This window comes from Triturus cristatus, chromosome 4_2 (assembly GCF_964204655.1).
Source record: "Triturus cristatus chromosome 4_2, aTriCri1.1, whole genome shotgun sequence".
Taxonomy (NCBI): domain Eukaryota; kingdom Metazoa; phylum Chordata; class Amphibia; order Caudata; family Salamandridae; genus Triturus; species Triturus cristatus.
Genome location: NC_140586.1, coordinates 681822069 through 681840928, shown reverse-complemented (window position 1 = coordinate 681840928; position 18860 = coordinate 681822069).

The window sequence follows — 18860 nt, the reverse complement described above, 5'->3', positions numbered from 1 at the left end:
GAAATGTGGGGAAAATGTGGTTTTTTTTTCAATTTTTTACGTTTGCAAGGGATTCTGGGTAACAGACCATGGTGGGAGGCAGTCAAGTCACCCCATCCTGGATTCCCCTGGGTGTCTAGTTTTCAAAAATGTATAGGTTTGCTAGGTTTCCCTAGGTGCCGGCAGGGCTAGGGTTCAAAAACTACAGCTAGACTCTTTGCAAAAAAAGTGTAAATTTTCAGTGTGAAAATGTGGTGTGTTCACCTTAGGTTTTGAGCCACTTCCTGTCGTGGGCACTATGCCTACCCACACAAGTGAGGTACCATTTTTCTCGGGAGACTTAGGGTAGTTCAAATTTGTAAAGCTACTGTTATTACCTGTTGATTTTTGATGCATTTCTCCCTTCCAAATGAAAGACATTGTGTAAAAAAAAAGTCATTTTGAAAAATGACCAATAATTGTCATGCAAATATGAGTATTCCCAATTTCGAAAATGTGCAAATATGCACTGTTTCTGAACTCTGTAATTTGTTCCCATTTCAGAAATACATAGGTGACTTTCATACCGATTTTTCCAAGTATACATTTTCCCACAATAATTGCTATATACCCGGACCAAAAAAAAAAAACATTACAAAATGCTGCTCATTTTTCTACTCTGGGTTCGTTGGGCTCTTGATGAACCTACAAGTCCTATATGTCCACACAACCAGGAAGGTCTACCGGATGTAACGGTACATTGCTTTCAAAGAGATGTCATAATTCGAAGAAGTTACAGGTAAAAACGTTGACTCAAGAGGCTGCTTTTTTCAACAAATTTTTAATTTCTCATATATTTGCCTGTAAATTTCTATAAAGAAACCTTGATGGATCTACGCAAATGACCCCTTGCTGAATTCAGAATTTTGTCTACTTTTCAAAAATGTATAGCTTTCCAGGATCCATTATTGTTTTGTTACCCTTTTCTACCGTTAACTGGAAGGAGGTTGAAAGCACAAAAAATAGCAAAAATAGGGTATGTCCCAGAAAAATGCCAAAACTGTGTAAAAAATGTTGGTTTTCTAACAAAAGTCTGTCATTCCCTAAAAGCTGGAGAAATTGTGATTTCAGCCCCACAAACCCTTTTTTGATACCATTTGCAGAGAAAAACCCAGAAGCTTTCATTTGCAGCCCATTTTTCACATTTTTCACAAAAAAAAAAAAAAATTGCTGTATTTTGACTAATTTCTGGGAACCCTCTAGGAGAATCCACAAACCCTGGGTACCTTTAGAATCCCCAAGATGTTGGAAGAAAAGGACGCAAATTTGGCGTGGATACCTAATGTGGTCAAAAAGTTACAGGGGCCTAAGCGCGCACTACCTCAAATAGCCCAAAAAGGGCTTAGCACAGGAGGGGAAAAGGCCTAGCAGCGAAGGGGTTAAAAATTCATACTGGTCAAGAGGGAGAATCTCAATAGGCAGAGGACATTCGTGTTCGTATTGCAGGAATGCTTGCGTTTTTAAATAAGGATCAAAAACATATTCAACATCTGTTTTGCAGCAAGAGAATTAACCCATTGTATCCATTTTGGATGTAAAGCTTTTGCATTTGAAAAGCTCGCTTTTGTAACTGCCTCTAAGGCTGGAACCGGAGTCACGATAATAATATGTTTCCCCTGAGCTAGAGCTCTTTCTTTTGCTATAGCGGTTTGAACTGCTGTCAGAATTGTTTCTGTCGAAGTGAATTGCATTTCCGCTTGTGAATACAAATGTGATTTGTATGCAATTGGTACTGTTTCACCTTCATTAAAAGTTAAGTAGGTGAATCAGCATTGAGCCAAAATTGTTCGAATCACTAAATTGAGTGTGTTTACGCGTGTTTGTAAGTGATTTGTTGCTAACAAATCAGCTTGTAGTGAACGCAGGATTTCTGTGTGTTCCTGAGTCCAATCTTTGATTTTGAAATCAGGTTTGATTAGTTGGTAGAGATGTTTAACCCTTTCTGCGTAATTTAGAATGTAAGTTCTTCCAAAATTCAAGAAACCTAGAATCGACTGCAAATGTTTCAGCATTTTTAGAGGTTGGAGCAGCGCACATTTTTCTAAAAAATTTGCTGCCAGGCTTTTGCCTTCACTTGAAAGTTCATATCCTAGGAAAAGGACATTGAGATGGGCAATTCTTGATTTTTTTAAATTAAATTTGTAGCCCTCAGAGGCAAAGCCCAGTATAATGGTGTTCACCATGTTCAAGTGCCTATCCAGGTCATCGTCTGTCAGATAGATATCATCGACATATGACAATGCCTCGCCATCATAAATTTGTAGTAACTCTGTTACTCTTGCTGAGAATAACCCCGGGCTGTACTTGAACCCTTGTGGGAGTCGACAGATTTGACGCTGAGTCCCCATTATTGAGAAAGCTGTCAAGTACCTATTTTCAGGTGCTATGTTTTGACAAAAGAAACCATTTCAAATATTCACTGTGGTTTTATACTTTTTGCGCACAATGTTATTCATTAATGCTGTGCTGTGTGCATTTTTCACTGCGAATGTCTTAGAACAAGTGTTCGGGTGTCTGTAATCCAAAAGTAGACGATATGTGTTGTCAGGTTTGGAAACAGGAAGCAAAGGATTGTTCATTGATGAGGTGCATGTTTCAATCACCCCTTGGAATTCAAGGTGATCTAGGATCTCCCTGACCTGTTTTTTAGCTTCTTGCTTAATTGGGTACTGCCTTTGCGCAGTAGGTTGACATTTTAATAGAATTTTATGGTGAGGTGAGTCCTCATCCCATCCTACATGATTTTTGTATAATGCAGGGACCTGGGCTACTGCCCATTTCCTGGCATAAGTATATTTTTAAATGTATAGGAACATGGTTGGAGAAGGCTGGCATAATGATGTCTTCGCCAGGTGGGCACTCCCTGACAAATTCTGGTGGCCTGTCTTTTTCTGCTAGAAGTATATCATAACCCCTTCAAAGTTTCTCCCAAAAAAGTGCTTTCACTATGTCTCCCTCCATCCGGAGTGTTATTTCATATAACTTTTGTGGAGAACTAACCCTGGTGTCTACAGTTTCAACTGTTATGTACTCATTCAAGTCCACTGTCTTCAGAAGTTCCTTCAGGTTCTGGCGAGCTATTGTTACTTCTGCTGCACTGTCCAGCATTATCTGAGCCCATTCTCCGTTCTTGAGTTGTGTCCTCAGGATTTTCGGCATGTCTGATCTTCAGACCTGCTACCTTTTTCTTAGTGAATTGAGGTTTTGGTTTGTTTTTCTGCACATGCTGATCGTCTCTGCACTTCACACATTCTTCTTTGTGATCTGACCGTCCACTTCTTTCGGATGTCTGTGAAGTTGTCTGAAAGGTACGAGAGGAACGTGTATCAGTATCTTGATGCCTGTCAGGGTTTTTCAAATTACCCCTATTCCCTATTATACCTCCTTTTAGAGGGCTCCTTTTGAGGAGACCTACCTCGGGATTGAGAAAGTTTCTCTTTTGAAAATAGTTTTTTGTTTTCCCACTTCTTTTTAGAAGATGTAGGATTGTTTTTAACTGAGTCTTTTCCATGACCCTCAGACAGTTGTGGTTTAACTGGTTTCCCACCTAAACTGTCTCTGCCTAATTATTCATAGGATTTTTCTATTATTCTGGGTAGTTCATGTTGATGTTCTGTAACATCAAATTTCCTTAATTTCTGGTGGATCGCCACTGATTCTGCCTTCCCTTTTATATTAGATAATATTATTGTTGAGACCTGGTCGAAGTTTTTCAGTAATTTCATACCTAAGTTCAGAGCAGGCTCTGCCCCGTATTCATTTTGAATTTTGTTTCAGGACATCAGGTATTACCGTAATAGACGAAACACCATGAGCCCGATTCACAGAACTAACTTAAGACAAAATCCTAAACTTACGACCATTTTCGTATTCACAGAAGGCACTTACTCATTTTAGTATTCACAGAAGACACTTACTCACTTCGGTATTCACAGAAGTTAGGAGTCCTAACTGTAGTAAGTTTAGGATGTTGTCTTAAGTTAGTTCTGTGAATCGGGCCCATGTGTTTTAGTATAGATGGCAGCAAAGACTGTGCCCCAAATGGTGCAGTCTTCCAGATGTGGTGTGATCCCCATTGGTAAACAGATTGTTAGGATTCTGTGTTTCTCATTACGGCTAGTATTAGGAAATACTGCTTCGATTTGAGTAATTTTTTGAGCAATCCAGAATGGAATTTGGTCACGTTTTGTGGGCATTTTACCCATGACTGCGTGTAAAGTTTGTGGAGTAATTTTTAGTGTATTCCCCTGTTGAGGGGCCTGATTTGGAATGGTTATTGGTGGTTGGACTGTTAAAGTCCGCATCACATATTTTACTAACTGTCTGTATATTTTTATTAACTCTTTTAGTTGAGTAAGTAATTCATCGTCTGACATTGTTTCAATGTCAGGATGAGGTGTGTAGCCGGATAAAATCAGCCATGTTGCTCCTGGTCTACCTATTGGACCCAGCCTGGTTATGTGATTGTAAAGTTTTAGGGCGCCTTTAAACCAGTGTTGATGCTCCTGGTATGTGAGTGGAATTTGAATATCCTCGAAGGTAATGTATTCCTCAGGTGGTTCATCTTCTTTGAAGAAGTGAAACATTTTTGTTACTGGATTTGATTCTAGGAATGTAATTCATGAATAGAATACCTCTGTCTGAAAAGATTCATGTGCCTCTATCACAAAAACTGCTCTATCACCTTTTGGTGTTCGGCCATGTTTTATAAGTTTTAGAGTGATGGCTCTCCTTACATTTTGATGGATGTTTATAACACCCTTATTGGTTTCATTTAAACCTGTAGTATTAAAGGTTGCTACGACTTGGTCAGCCGCAGACTCTGTATTATCCCCGTTTTGGGACATTGTTTTTTGAAAATGCTGAACAAGTTTTAAGGAAACAAAGATAAGGTGCACAATATTTTGGAACATTGTACCCTTCAACATTGAATAAACCAAACAGCTAATACATAGGATTCTCGTCCTACTCAGCTATGGCAGATATTATCCCTACCCACCTCAGACGTCTTATGAAGTAGGGGTCTTCGAGAAAAGCACTACTGAGTTACTTCAGTACCTAGCGTTAGATTAGTGTCTTACCAAACATTGGGCGCCATGTAGTGTTGTTCCTATTTCCCTTATAAGCTCTGCACATTGGAATAATATACACTATAGTTTTCGCATAGGACTAAGGTCAGTTTGCTTCTATCGAGTATATTAAACTTAATTACTTTGTGTGCCAGCTAACTCAGAGGTCACTAGAAACTTCTCGAATGAACAAGAAGGGATTAGTTTCTGACAACCGCATAAATATGACAACTTTGTTTCCCTTTGAATCGGAACGCATCTCAGAATCGTGGAAACAATAGATAACAGTTTCACTCAGTCAATCGTGCATGCTTAGTTTCTCCGGAGTTACACAGAAATAGATAGACGGGAGTTTCAATAAAAAGGGTTTATTGAACAGTCGTGTTTCTTGTGTTAGAGGTATGAGCTGTTACGATCATTAGACAGAAAGCAATATATAATCCGCACAGCATAAACAGTAAGAAGAAATAATACTGCAATAGCATTGTCTTTTAGCTATGACATATATTCATATATACATACATAAATAAAACATCAAATGAATACTCATCTGATGCTTCTAAATAGTCCTATCCTCATGTACCTAACCTAAGTGTAGTGCGATGTAAAAGTAGGTGCTGTTTTCTATAGTATGGTATATACTAAGTTTAGTATGCCAAGAGTCCCTCTAGGTTGTAGTCGGCTCCATACCTTTAGAATGAGCGAGGTGGGAATCTCTAGCCGGGTCTCAACCTCTAACACCCCGTGAAGGTAGTCAGAACACTGGAAGCTGGATTCTCTGTGAGCAGGGATGACAGCGTCTGGTCAGTGCGTCAGGCCGGGATATGGTCTCTTCCAAACTTGCCGTGCAGTCAAGTCGTGCTGAGTCATGCTGTGGTTTGCCAGGGTAAGGGAAGGCATATTTATACCTGGAAGGTGCTTAGGAATGCTAGCATTGACGTAAAGTCAGACAGAGGAAGACGTCATGGATGAACCCCTAAGGAATAGAAGTTCATGCATAATAGATGAGTTCTTGGAGAAATCAATAATCCTAGCTAGGGAAAGTCCCGTTCGGCTTAAGGGTCTGGTTTCTAAGAACTCGTTGTGACATGGGATGGACGGATGTAGGTGACCATGCCTGTATTTGGTTAGCATGGCTAATGCCTAAATAAGGGCTGGGATTCTATGCCTAAATAAGGGCAAAGCGAGTTGTGCCTATATAAGGACATGATTCAGGGAAACCTATATACGGGTATCTAAATCGAAACACAACACTACTGGTGTTGTGTCCATTTGTAGTGTTTTTACTGTGTTAATGTGAATGTTGGTACAAATACTTTACACATTGCCTTTGGGATAAGCATGTCTGCTCGTGCCAAGCTACCAAGGGGGTGAGCAGGGGTTTTCGAAAGTGTGTAACCCCCTCACGGTGACTAGACGCTAGGGTTCCTATTTGGACAAAGGTACCTACCTCTACCAGCTAGAGACCCCCATTTATAACATTGGTGGTAGGCAGTGAGGATTTAAACCTATATTTGTACTTGACCCACAGTGATTGGTGTACATCACTAGTTATAGTGCAGACCACTAGGCAACCACATGCTGGTGTTTTATTTTTGGTTCTATTTTTGAATGACCCTTGAAGTATCCACGCATCATGTCTCAGAAAGGGAAACCAGCTAGTGAGATGGCAGAATTGGAGTTTGATATTCAGGTTTTGCATAACTACAGAGTAGATCAGCTCAAGAAATTTTGCAAAGATTTTGATGTCCCATGAAAAGCAGCCCCAGGAAGGAGGGGCTTCAGAAGGCCTTAAGGGCCTGGTGGGAGGCCAAAGAGGCTGGGGAGACAGGTGATGCAGAGGTGGATGAAGATGCACAAGGGAAGGGTTTCAGGTCACAGCATCTGCCTGTGTAAAGAGCAGCCTCCAGGGCTGGCAGCCACCGTTCCGCTAGGAGCCTTTCCCTAGAGGAGCTGGAGGAAAACCAGAGGGTTAGAGATCATGAAGTTCAGCTCTTGAGCTTAAAAATGAAACAATTAGAGTTGGAGAACTAAAAAGCTGCCATAGAGAAAGAAAAGATGGCAGAGGAGAGAATGAACGCTCTCGCTTTGGAGGAAAAGAAATTGCTTTTGGCTCATGAGTTGAGTATGAGGGAACTGGACATTAAGGCCAAACAAATGGAGTTCAGTTCAAATGGTGGAATCCCACAGCCAGTGCAAGGGGGTAAGGTTTACATACCCAAGAACCTAGTGCAGAATTACCAGAGGGGTGATGATATTTATGCATGGTTTACGACATATGAGATAGCATTGAGAATGAATAAGGTTCCTGATAAGAATTGGGGGCGGGCCTGTGGAAACACTTTGAGGCCACTGGGAGGGACACCCTGTCACCTTTGGAGCAGGCGGGTATCCTGACCTATCCCAACATGAATGAGGCTTTATGCCTCAGACATGGGCTCACCCCAGAGCAGTACAGAGAGAAGTTCAGGAATTGTAAGACGCTTGATTCGCATACTTGGGTTGAATGTGTGAACATATAGAACCGTACAGTGAAAGGTTGGAAGAAGGGCAGCAAGGTAACTGATTACCAGGGGTTGTACAACTTAATTGGTTGGGAGCACTTGAGTGGTCTGTGTGTTCCAGAACTGCGCCAGCATCTATTGGATAGTAAGCTAGTTGATCCCAGGGATCTTGCTCAGGAGGCAAACTGCTGGACTAGCACCAGGGTCCATAAGGGGATTGTGGGTAACACAGCCCAGGGTGGGCAGGGTCCCCAGCAGAAGAGTGGGGAGACAAGGTTAACCAAAAGGAGTTCTATAAAGAGACCCAAAACAGTTCCCAGGTTAAGGAGTTCCAGCCCCCCAAACCTAAGGTGTCCTGGAACCCTAAGGGCAGGCACGACAACCACGGTCCCCCCAAGGGTTAATCATGTGCTCAGGTGGGCCACATTGCAAGAGATCCCCCTGTGCCCAACGCATCCCCAGCACCCACTGGTGCTCTGTCACCGGGATTAGTGAGTGTAGCGCTGGGGGAGGAATTGTTTCCTAGTGGAAGGGGGAGCAAGTAGTTATGACCCTTGTCTCATTAGGAGACAGAGAGATGGTCCAGGAATCCTATCTGCCTGAGAACACTAAGAAATACAGGCAGTGAGTGACCATCAATGGGAAGAGGGTAGAGGCTCTGAGAGACACAAGAGCCAGTTTGACATCTGTCAGGTGTCAATGGGTGTCTGATGATCAGGTTATTCCCAATGTACTTCCCCCTGTAGTTGCAGCAGATAACTCTAAGTGACGCTTGTTCCTTTTCAGTGGGAGGGGGTCTCAGGTTCTTTGAAGGTTGTTGTTAGTCCTCTAATAAGCTGAAGGTAACAGCATATGCTGATGATCTGTCAATCTTTTCTACTAATCCACAAGAAGCTGTCCCAGATATCGAGAGAGCTGCAACTAAATTTGGTTTAGTTTCACGGTATAAATTAAATATCAGTAAAACACAAGTCCTTATTAATTTTAAACCTAGCTCTCCAATCCCGGGGAGATGTACAACAGTTAAGTATTTGGGGGTCAAGATCTCTGCTAAAGTGGGTCAAATAATACCTTTAAATTACACTATTTTACTAGATGAAACTGTGAAAATTCTAAAAAAAAGTGCACAAACTTCCTATAGGGCTTCTGGGAAGATGCAATCTAATAAAAATGACCATACTTCCAAAATTTTTATATTTCTTTAGATCTATTCCTCTACGCCTTCCTAATATTTTTAAAGAAAATTGGATGGCCTCCTGAGTAGTTTTATTTGGGGCTTTAAGAGGGCTCAACAAGCCATTGATTTGCTTAAATCACCTTATAAACAAGGTGGCTTGGGTTTATCTGACTTTAGCACTTACTTTTTGGCAGCGTTTGCCGGGCGCTTTCGTAGCTTTCTGGGGGTTGATCAACAAGATTCTTTATATAGATTGATTTTAGGCGATGATAGTTTATTTTTCTTACATCGCGTTAATGACCCAAACTATTTAAAACGTGTTAAATTCAAGACAGTTAGAGATAGTGTCTTTATATGGCGGGCTATGTCTGCTAGAATCAATTTGCTGTTAATGCATACTAAGTTGCCACTCTGGGGTAATCCAATGTTTCCTGAAGTATTTCAAGACTATAGCTGCAGATTGTGGTCTGAACATGGGATCTGTATGAGGCCAGAGGAATTGAATCATTTGAAGTTTTACAATCACAATATAAATTACCTACTAATTTTCTGTTTATATATCTACCGATAAGGGATTATCTGGGGAAGAACTTCGATCCAAATGTGATTACTAAATCTCTTATCTGGGATCTTTTATATGGGGAGAAAACTAAATCTCTTATAGGTAATATGTATAAACAGCTGACCAGTTCTAAAGTCGATGGTTCTGTAAAATTAGCAACACGTTGGAGTCAAGTGCTGAATATAGCCATATCACCCGGTATGATCACTCAGGCTTTGGGTAACATAGGTGACGCAGTCCAGTTAGTTTACGACTACAGCAATTTCACACAATTGGCATTCTGTACTATACACCAGAGAGTATTGCCAAATGGGCAGGAGGTAATAGTGGTGGTGAGAAGACCAAGTGCCCTAAATGTGGGACTCAGGCCGCAAATCTTATCCATATGTTCATAGAATGCCCAGAATTGCGGACCTATTGGCAGAAGATCGGTCAAGTGTTTCATAGTAAACTTGGTGTGGGTCCTATATTAACGGCATTAGAAATCATGCTAGGTTACAAAGCAGATAAACCAGCTGTGGCACGGTCTTTTTCAATTATGATGGGGCAGCTAGGTTAGCTATTGCTCAGATGTGGGTCTCACTGCTACCGCCAACTATTTGTGATTGGTGGGCTATTATTAAAGAAACTTACGGCCTGGAAACTGCCCTGGCTACGGCCAGGGGCTTAGGCATTTTAAGAATGAGAAAATTTGGGGTCTTATTGTAGCAATATAGACTAATTAAGATATAGAAATTTATTTTTGTTTTTTATGTATAAAGGATTGATTAGCTGTAGTAAGAAGTTGATAATTCCTGGTAAAGGGTAACTATTTTGAACTTTTACTGATCAATTATACCAGCTGTTGATTATGATTATTTTTTTCTACTCGGATTCACTCAATGTACTTTATTGTTCTTTATTGATGACAGTTATTATTTACTCTGATTTATGTTATGAATTTATGCAAATAATATCCTATTGTGATGCCAATAAAAAAAAAATGAAAAGAAAAAAGAAAGGTTGTTGTTAGTCCATCCATGCCTGTAGACTGTCTTCTTGGGAATTACCTTGAGAGTTCCCCATGGAAGGAGGTGGAATGCCAGGCTCATTTGGAGATGTTGGGTCTGCCGGAGTGGGTCTGTGTCACCGCTCAGTCAATGGAAGCCATTAGGGGTAATCAAGAGGACCTGGAGCCTGAAACAGTGGCCCAGGTGCCTGCCAGGAAGAGGAAGGGCAGGGGGCATGGGAAACCAGCCCCAGAAGTTCCCGCGGCCCATGAAGAAGCAGATCTTGAGGGGGATGCCGTAGAGCCTACAGTTGAGCAGGTAGTCAAACAGGGAGATCTCCCGGAGCTGACCCATTGGCAGCAGGAAGGTGGTTCATCCAGAGAGGAGTTATGCAGAGCACAGATGAAGTTCCCTACTCTTATAGGTTTGCGGCAACAGGCTGCAAACCAAGCAGCAGGAGATCAGTCCTGATCACATCTGATCTACTGGGAAGATGGATTGTTATGTAGTGAGCCTAAGGTCGCTGAGCCCCTGTGTAGCCCGTGTACTGTTGGTACCCAAGCACTTCAGGACCTTCCTTCCGGGTCTGGCTCATGACATACCTCTCGCAGGACATTTGGGGTGAGACAAGACCTTTCAGAGGCTTGTCAACCACTTTACATAAGATGGAGGTGGGACATCTTTTTGCCAAGCCTGCTGTTTGCATACAGGGAGGTATCCCAGAAGTCCTTAGGGTTCAGTCACTTTGAATTACTGTACTGTCACCCTGTGAGAGGACCTCTGAGTCTGGTAAAGGAGGGTTGGGAGAGAACTCCTGGTAAGACCTCACAAGATGTGTTCAGCTATGTGCTAGCCTTCAGAAACTAGACTCAACGCTTCAGGAAACTCACTCAGGTGAACCTGGAAGCTAGCCAGGAAGAAATGAAAAGATGGTACAACCAGAATTCCACTCTGGTCGAATTTCAGCCCGGCCAGAAAGTATGAGTGATGGCACCAGTGGAGCCTTGTGTACTCCGAGATAAGTGGACTGGTCCATGTGAGGTGGTGGAGCACAAGAGTGAGGGGACCTATTTGGTTGACATGCTTTTAGAAAGTGGCTATTTTCTTGTTCAACCTTCCTGTGTGCCTCTGCCTGTTTGTGGATTGACTGGCTTTGGAGTGACAATGGCTGGGGAGGTGCAGTGGCTGCAGGAGTCTGGATGAGTCAGCACTAGGCTGCATAGGCCTGATTTGCATTTGGAGTGGTGGGAGGAGTAGCACCTGTACCTGAATAGGGCTGTGCCTGCCTTCCACAATGTTGGATCTGCCCCCATCGCCTCCTCAGGGTCTCAGGAGTGTGGCATCTCTTTGTTTTCCGATGCTGCGACTGTTTGGCTTGGTGAACTTTGACGCAACTACAGGTACTTTGGTGAAAAGTCACGCAGCCATAGTTTTCTATGGTACAAGTTCTTGAAACCTTATTGAAATTCATATTTTTAACTGTGTATGTTGAATTGTTGTCGTTTTGGTCTTAATTAGTTTAGATCAAGATATTTTATTTTTCTAAATTGGTGTGGTGTTTTCACTGTGTTACTGTGAGTTTTGGTACAAATACTTTACACTTTACCTTTGGGATAAGCCTGTCTGCTCGTGCCAAGCTACCAAGGGGGTGAGCAGAGGTTATCTAAAGTGTGTATCCCCCTTACGCTGACTAGAAGCATGGGTCCCTATTTGGACATAGGTACCTACCTCTGCCAACTAGATACACCCATTTCTAACACTGCTAGATCTGGATTTGACAGAAATGGTTATTATTGTCCACTTTATTCAATCTGTTTCTGAATGTACTAGATCCTATGCAAGGAGCCATGCAGAATCAACCTCTGAAATTCAGACTTATCATTATAAGAGCATTATACTATGCTATTAATATAGTGATCCACAACATGACCTCCCTCTACCGCCAGAGATCACTCAATGCCTTTGATAGTACTTGGATGATCAATACTGACAAATTAAAATAATGTTTTTTATTACAAACAAATGCAGGTGGGAAAGTGGTCTGTAGACATTTCCAAAATAATGTGGTCAATGTATGAATATGAAGGAGTTTAATGGAGGCATTCTGGATTTTGGATTATAGATTATGATTATGGTTTATGGATACAACATTATTTATGAAGGCTTAGGACAATGCTATAAAGATAGTTAGCAATGACCCCACACGATTTCACGCTGTGTTCTGCGCTCATTGGTGAGACTTTAGCAATCAGGAAATTTGTCATCACGGATTTCTCCAGATGATGGGTATGCAAGAAGCTACAGTTTGGCGACATTTTTTCCCTTTAGAAGCAACTGCTCAAATAGTTAGTCCACTTGCTATATTTAATTGTGCTGGTTTTTCAAGCTTAGCAGAACGTCACAGGATCTTTATTATCTTGAATATGGTTGTTTACCCCAGCGATAATCATTGAGGTTGTGTCTGCTATTATTTGAAATGGATTGTGAGATAACTTTCACGATCCAAATGTATCGTTATCCGGGTTTTGTAACAGGTTAAACAATACTGTACACAAAATGTTGCAGCTGGTCAAACCCTGAAAGTGGAAAGCTGTTTATTCAAAGCAAGTGTTTCATGTTACAATGGCAATTTGTCCAGAAGTATGATAGCATTTGATGCTATGTAAAGTCTAATAAACTGCTTTTATCAAGGCATGATCAATTAGCATTGCACTATAACGCTTGAGCATGGACAAATGTCACAGATAAAAGTAGGTATTGCCATTCTTGAGGCCAAGGTTTTGAATTGTTAGTCCTGATGGTATTACATTGCTATTTTTCACTTGCGTGAAAACAAAATTACTCGCACCAACTTCTATTTCTCCAAATCTAAAAATTCACTTTGAGTATTTTTACACTAATATGAACTTTGGTAAGCATCAAGGATTATTAAATTGAAGGTTTTAATCATTTTATTGCATGTATACATTTTTTATAATGTTATTTTGTACAGCATGTACATAATATGTTTAACCCGTTAGCTGCTGAGACTTTCCCACTCCAAGTGCTGGACTCTTTTTTCAGAGCCCTTCGTGCTTAGATCTTCATAACGTTTTTCCGCAAAAGGTATTATGATTAACCCTGGGCGTAGTGCGCGTAGTAGCACTACACGTAGCTATGCGGAGTACATTTTGATCTACATTCAACTACTCCTCACACTGCACAGTGCATAGATGATAGCACTGTGTGCTTCTCTGCACTGAACAATAATTGCAAACAAAATCTTGCACACTGCAAATTACGATAAAATAAGCATTTCTGTCTTTATATGCTAAAATGCATATAGTCATTTCACAAAAAAGAAAATGATAAATTAGCAAGCAGTGAGAGAGGTGATGATTTTGGGATCCTCCCTAACCTAGGGAGAGAAGCAAGCAGATGCCTTGAAAACAAAAAGCACATCTTCTTGAACGATTTGGCGGTGGTCCCATCCTCTGAGGACCACCCCAAGCACAGTTATTGGCAAAAATACAATCCCAACCAAAGGCCCTGCAAAGCATTATGGGACAAGATTAGCAGTGGGCAGTGAATATTATAGTATCCAATATCAAAATAATTCTACAAAGAGCTGCAGTTCAACTAGTCGTTATTAGATGTCCCTCGTGAGTCAAATGCAAAAGCATTGAAATTATTGTTACATCAAGCTGCAGTTCCACTCATCGTTACTAGATGTCCCTCACGACACGAGTCAAATGCAAAAGCTTCATGAAAGGGTTTAAATGCCTTTGCATTTGACTCGTGAGAAACATCTATTAACGACTAGTGGAACTGCAGCTTGATGTAATAATAAGTTCAATACTTTTGCATTTGACTCCTGAGGGACATCTAGTAACGACTAGTTGAACTGCAGCTCTTTGTAGAATTATTTTGATATTGTACACTATGGGGCATATCATCAACGGCCAGCGATAATTATCGCTGGCCGCTCTTAGCGTTAAAATGTTTAACACCGGCTATCGCAGATAATTATCGCCATGCTAGCGCTGTATTAACAACGCTCAGCGCAATGGCAATAATTATCCGAGCAATAGCGATGTTTTCCATGGAACATCACTGGTTTTCCAGCGATGTTCCATGGAAAACGGCGATACCCTTGATTATGGGGGCCTGCGGTCTTAGCCACACAATCCACCCCCCATGTTAAGTATGCCTTAGCCAGGAATTTAACAGGCATTAAATTCCTGCGTTAAGGCATACTTAGCGCGATTTAAATAATCGCTTCCCCGCATTGTAAATATCACAAAGCTGCCTTCGTGATATTTACCCATGTTGTTTCCACAGACACGCCTACTTTGCATCTCATTAGTGATGCAAAGTTAGGCGTGCTGGAAACGGGAGCAAAATCAGCAAAACACGCGATAGCGTGTCTTTGCTGATAAGGCGATAAAATTATCACCGCTTTTCGGCCGAAAACGGGCGCAAAAGCGGCGATAATTTGTTATCGCCACATTGTATTCACTGCCCACTGCTAATCGCGTCCCATAATGCTTTGCAGGGCCTTTGGTTGGGATTGTATTTTTGCCCATAACTGTGCTTGGGGTGGTCCTAGGAGGAAGGGACCACCACAGAATCGTTCACCAGAATGATATGCTCTTTGTGTTCAAGGCATCTGCTTGGTCCTCCCCCTAGGTTAGGGGGGACCCCAAAATCATCACCTCTCTCATTGCCTAATATTTTCATTCATAGTTCACTTTTGTGAATTGGTTATATGCTTTCTAGCATGTAAAATTGCTATAGCAAAGTATTTGTGGGTGCTACGCTATGTGTTGTCACACAGGTTTTGCACTGTGCTACATGCATTCTGCATAGTGTGTAGTAGTGCAAACTACACATTCTTTGTCAGCGAAGCGTAGTACTATGCCCAGGGTTAATCATGATCAAAGTTGTGTACTTTTTGTCGCATCAGGGGGATGATAAATGTATCCAGGGGTTGTGGATTTTCCTACAGGTAACCAAGAAATAGCCAAAATACAGCAACATCTTTTTGGAGGTGTTTGAAAAAATGGGACAAAAGTGTATGATTTGTTTGTAAACATGGCATCAACAAAAGGTTTGCTGTGCTAAGATCACCATCTTCCCCACTTGAGGAACAATCAGAGTTGTAAAAGAAAACCAATTTTTACCTCAGTTTTTGCATTTTTTCACCAGGTCGTGTGTTTTTCCTATTTTTGTGTTTTCAACCAGTTCCAGTTCAGCAGTTTGTAGTAGGGACAGATGTGAAACCCATAGGTGAACCTGGAAAGCTATACATTTCTGAAAAGCAGACAAAATTCTTAATTCAGCAAAGGGTCATTTGTTTAGATTGCACATGGTTTTCACAAAGACCCTAATCTTTCAATTAAAAAATAGTGAAAACAACTAGGATAAAATAGCAATTAGTGGCAAATTTTAATCTGTAATTTTTTCCCAACAGACAATTATACTGTTATGTTTTTCAGGCCATTCTGGTACAAGGAATGTACAGTGTTTCTTGGTTGTCTGAAAGTCCACAATACCCATAGCCTACAATTGAGCTGCAATTTATAATGATTTATCATTGTATACAACCATTCGGAAATTAATATGGTAAAATTCAATGAATGGAACATGGGTATGAAAGACACATATGCATTTTTCAAATGTGTAAAAGATACTGAGCTTAAGAATAGTTGTCATTTTAAATTTCTGAGCTTAGGGTTCCCTATACTATCATGTGATTTAGAGGACATTTTGCAAAATATGTTATTTATTGTACACTTCGGGGCTCCTTAGGATGGCAGATGGACTGGAGTCGGTCCGCCATCCTGGTGTAAATCGGGACCGTCCGCCATGCATGCAGCGGTCCCGCACACCGGATCCTGCATCTTAACATTGCGGCGGTGGCTGCTAACAGCAGCACCGGCCGCGATGCAAAAATTCCATGTTGTGCATTTCACAGCACTACGTGGCAAGCACCAAACGGTGCTTGCCACCTAAACCCAATCCCTGCCAGACTTTCCATGGCAGTACCACCACCATGGAAAGGCTGTCTACAGCCTTCATCGTAATTTGGTGGATGGTGCCTACTAGGCACCATCGCCATTTTACCGGTGAAGACCGCTCCGCCAGGCAATCCGGAGGATTGACTGTGGTGGTTCCGTGGTCGCGATGATATTCCCCCCCCATCCTAATTTGGCCGGGGGAAACTGACGGTCGGGGTATAGAAGGACCACCACCGCATGGCGGTGGCGGTCCTTCCTCCATCCTAATGAAACCCTACATTTTGAAGCGGAAAATGGAGACAAATCCAATTGATAATACCTAGGGGCAGATTTACAATAACTGGCGCATCCCTGCATATCAGCAGGGATGCGCCAGTTATTGTACGTCACGGCTCCGCCACCATGGATGTGCCGCATTTACAATGCGGCGCACCATGGGGCAAAAACGGACAGATGCGTGACGCATCTGTGCCGTAAATGCAGCGCATTGCTGGAGTTGTGTCGCAAGCGCGACGCAGCTCCAGCGAGGCTCTGTGGTGCCCTATCTGCAGAATGCTGCGTCAATCCTTACGCCTGCTTCAAGCAAGCGCAGGGTTTTGACGCAGCATGGGCTCAAAAGTGACTGAGTGAAATTTTGTAGATTTCACTCAGCCACTTTTAGGAGGCGTTCCTGCGACGGAACGCCCCCCCTGCACAGGAACGCCTGCTTCTGGCGCAGGGCTTTACAACGTGATGCATCTCCCAGATGTGTCACATTGTAAATACCCCGCAGCATGGCGCTGGTTTTGCGCCGCCGCTGCTTCACAAAAGTGACACAACAGCGGCGTAAAAGAGGCTCAACGGGCTTGTAAATCTGCCCCCAAGTGTTTTACTATAATGCACTCCCACTCCTGATAATAGCAGTACTCCACTTGTGTGACTGGGCTTAGCATCCAAAACACAAAATGCCCAAAAACATGTCAGGAAGACTTGACAGAGCCTTGCACCAAATGGATTTCTTAAGAAAATACCAGGGTGGGATTCTCTTTTTAAAAATAAAAAAGATAAGGCCTTTCTTGTCAAGGAGTCATCTCCCATCGCGAGGGGACGTTTTTTGTTTTTTACTGCCCCTAATAACCAAGGTTTACTTGGCAGTGACGGACAGTAAAAAAAAAAAAACTGCAGTATGTCCACCCATTCTTATTGGGCGGAGGGACATATAGCCAGTTCTTTGACAGCCCTTACCCCTTTGGGCCATCGGAGGAGTTTTTCTATGGCAGTGAAGTAGTAGTCACTGCCATGGACTAACCCATGGTCCGCCCGTATATGAATCGGACAGGCAGACCACTCTGTTGGCAGGGAGGGAACTCCATTACCGTTGCAAAGGAGTTCCCTCTCTGGCAACAACCAAATCGGCCCCTGAGTTCTCATGGTATTTAGGGGGAGGTTCAGGACTCCTTAATACTCACATCTGTTGTTCAATTCTCGTCTGTCAATATAAAGAATGTTTAAGATATAGGGCTGATCTCCTTGCCAGCAATATATGGGTAAGAAGTAGTTGTTTGTCACAATTAAGCTAGTTTTCACTAGACAATGGGAAGAATGCATGTAAGATTACCCATGTCCTATTGCCTTCTCTCTTGCTTTTCTTCAAATGCTCCACAATACTGTTACAGAAAGCTTTGGTTAGGTGACAGTTTGAGATTATAACTGTATCTGTATCATTGTGTTCTTATGTATTGTTTGTGCCTAGTGGGAGTACTAAGAGTAAAGTTTTAATTTCATTTTCAAACTCTTTTTATCCTTAGTTGTTCATTGATTCCCCACGAAGAGCAAATTGCCATCGGTGACAAGTTCACAACTCAAAAAAATTAAACCTTGATGAGGAGACTTGTCTCATGCTGAGCATAAAGCCCAAGCTGGATATATGTTTACTCGCTAGCAATTGCACTCAAAATACTCAGGGGCAGATTTATGAGCCCCTTGCGCCACTTTTGCGTCACTTTTAACATGGGAAAAGTGACGCAAAAGTGGCGCAAGGGCCTCATAAATCTGCCCCTCAGTTTATTAGTACTGGTGTCCTCAACCAAAGGAGTGGAGCACCCTTGTGCAGCTCCCCCTCTTACAACACTGTAACCTGCTCTAACAGTCGTTAGACCCAAGCAGCCCAAATAGCATAAGCCAGCCCAAACATATGCGGTTTGCACCCGGCACCTGACACTAACACACAGGGAAGTCACCTACTTTCAGCTCCCTGATGGTATGAGATAAAAGCACGAGAATGGCCCAGTTTTCTCATGGCAGTTGTCTGGGAGAGCATGGAGTAGCAGCAGGAGACTGATTGAAGCCCCAGTCGAGGAGCAGCAGAATAGTGACCGATGAGCATGCATGATACTCACACAGCAACACCTGACTGGACAAGGTAAATCACAAATGGAAGTTCACGTCTATTGGCGGTTAAGCCTCTTCTATTACTGTGGTCCCGCTATAGAATAGAGTGCCTCTGCATCCCAGGAAAGAGAACCTTCTTAGGTTCAGAGAAAACCTCAGGAAATGGCTTGCC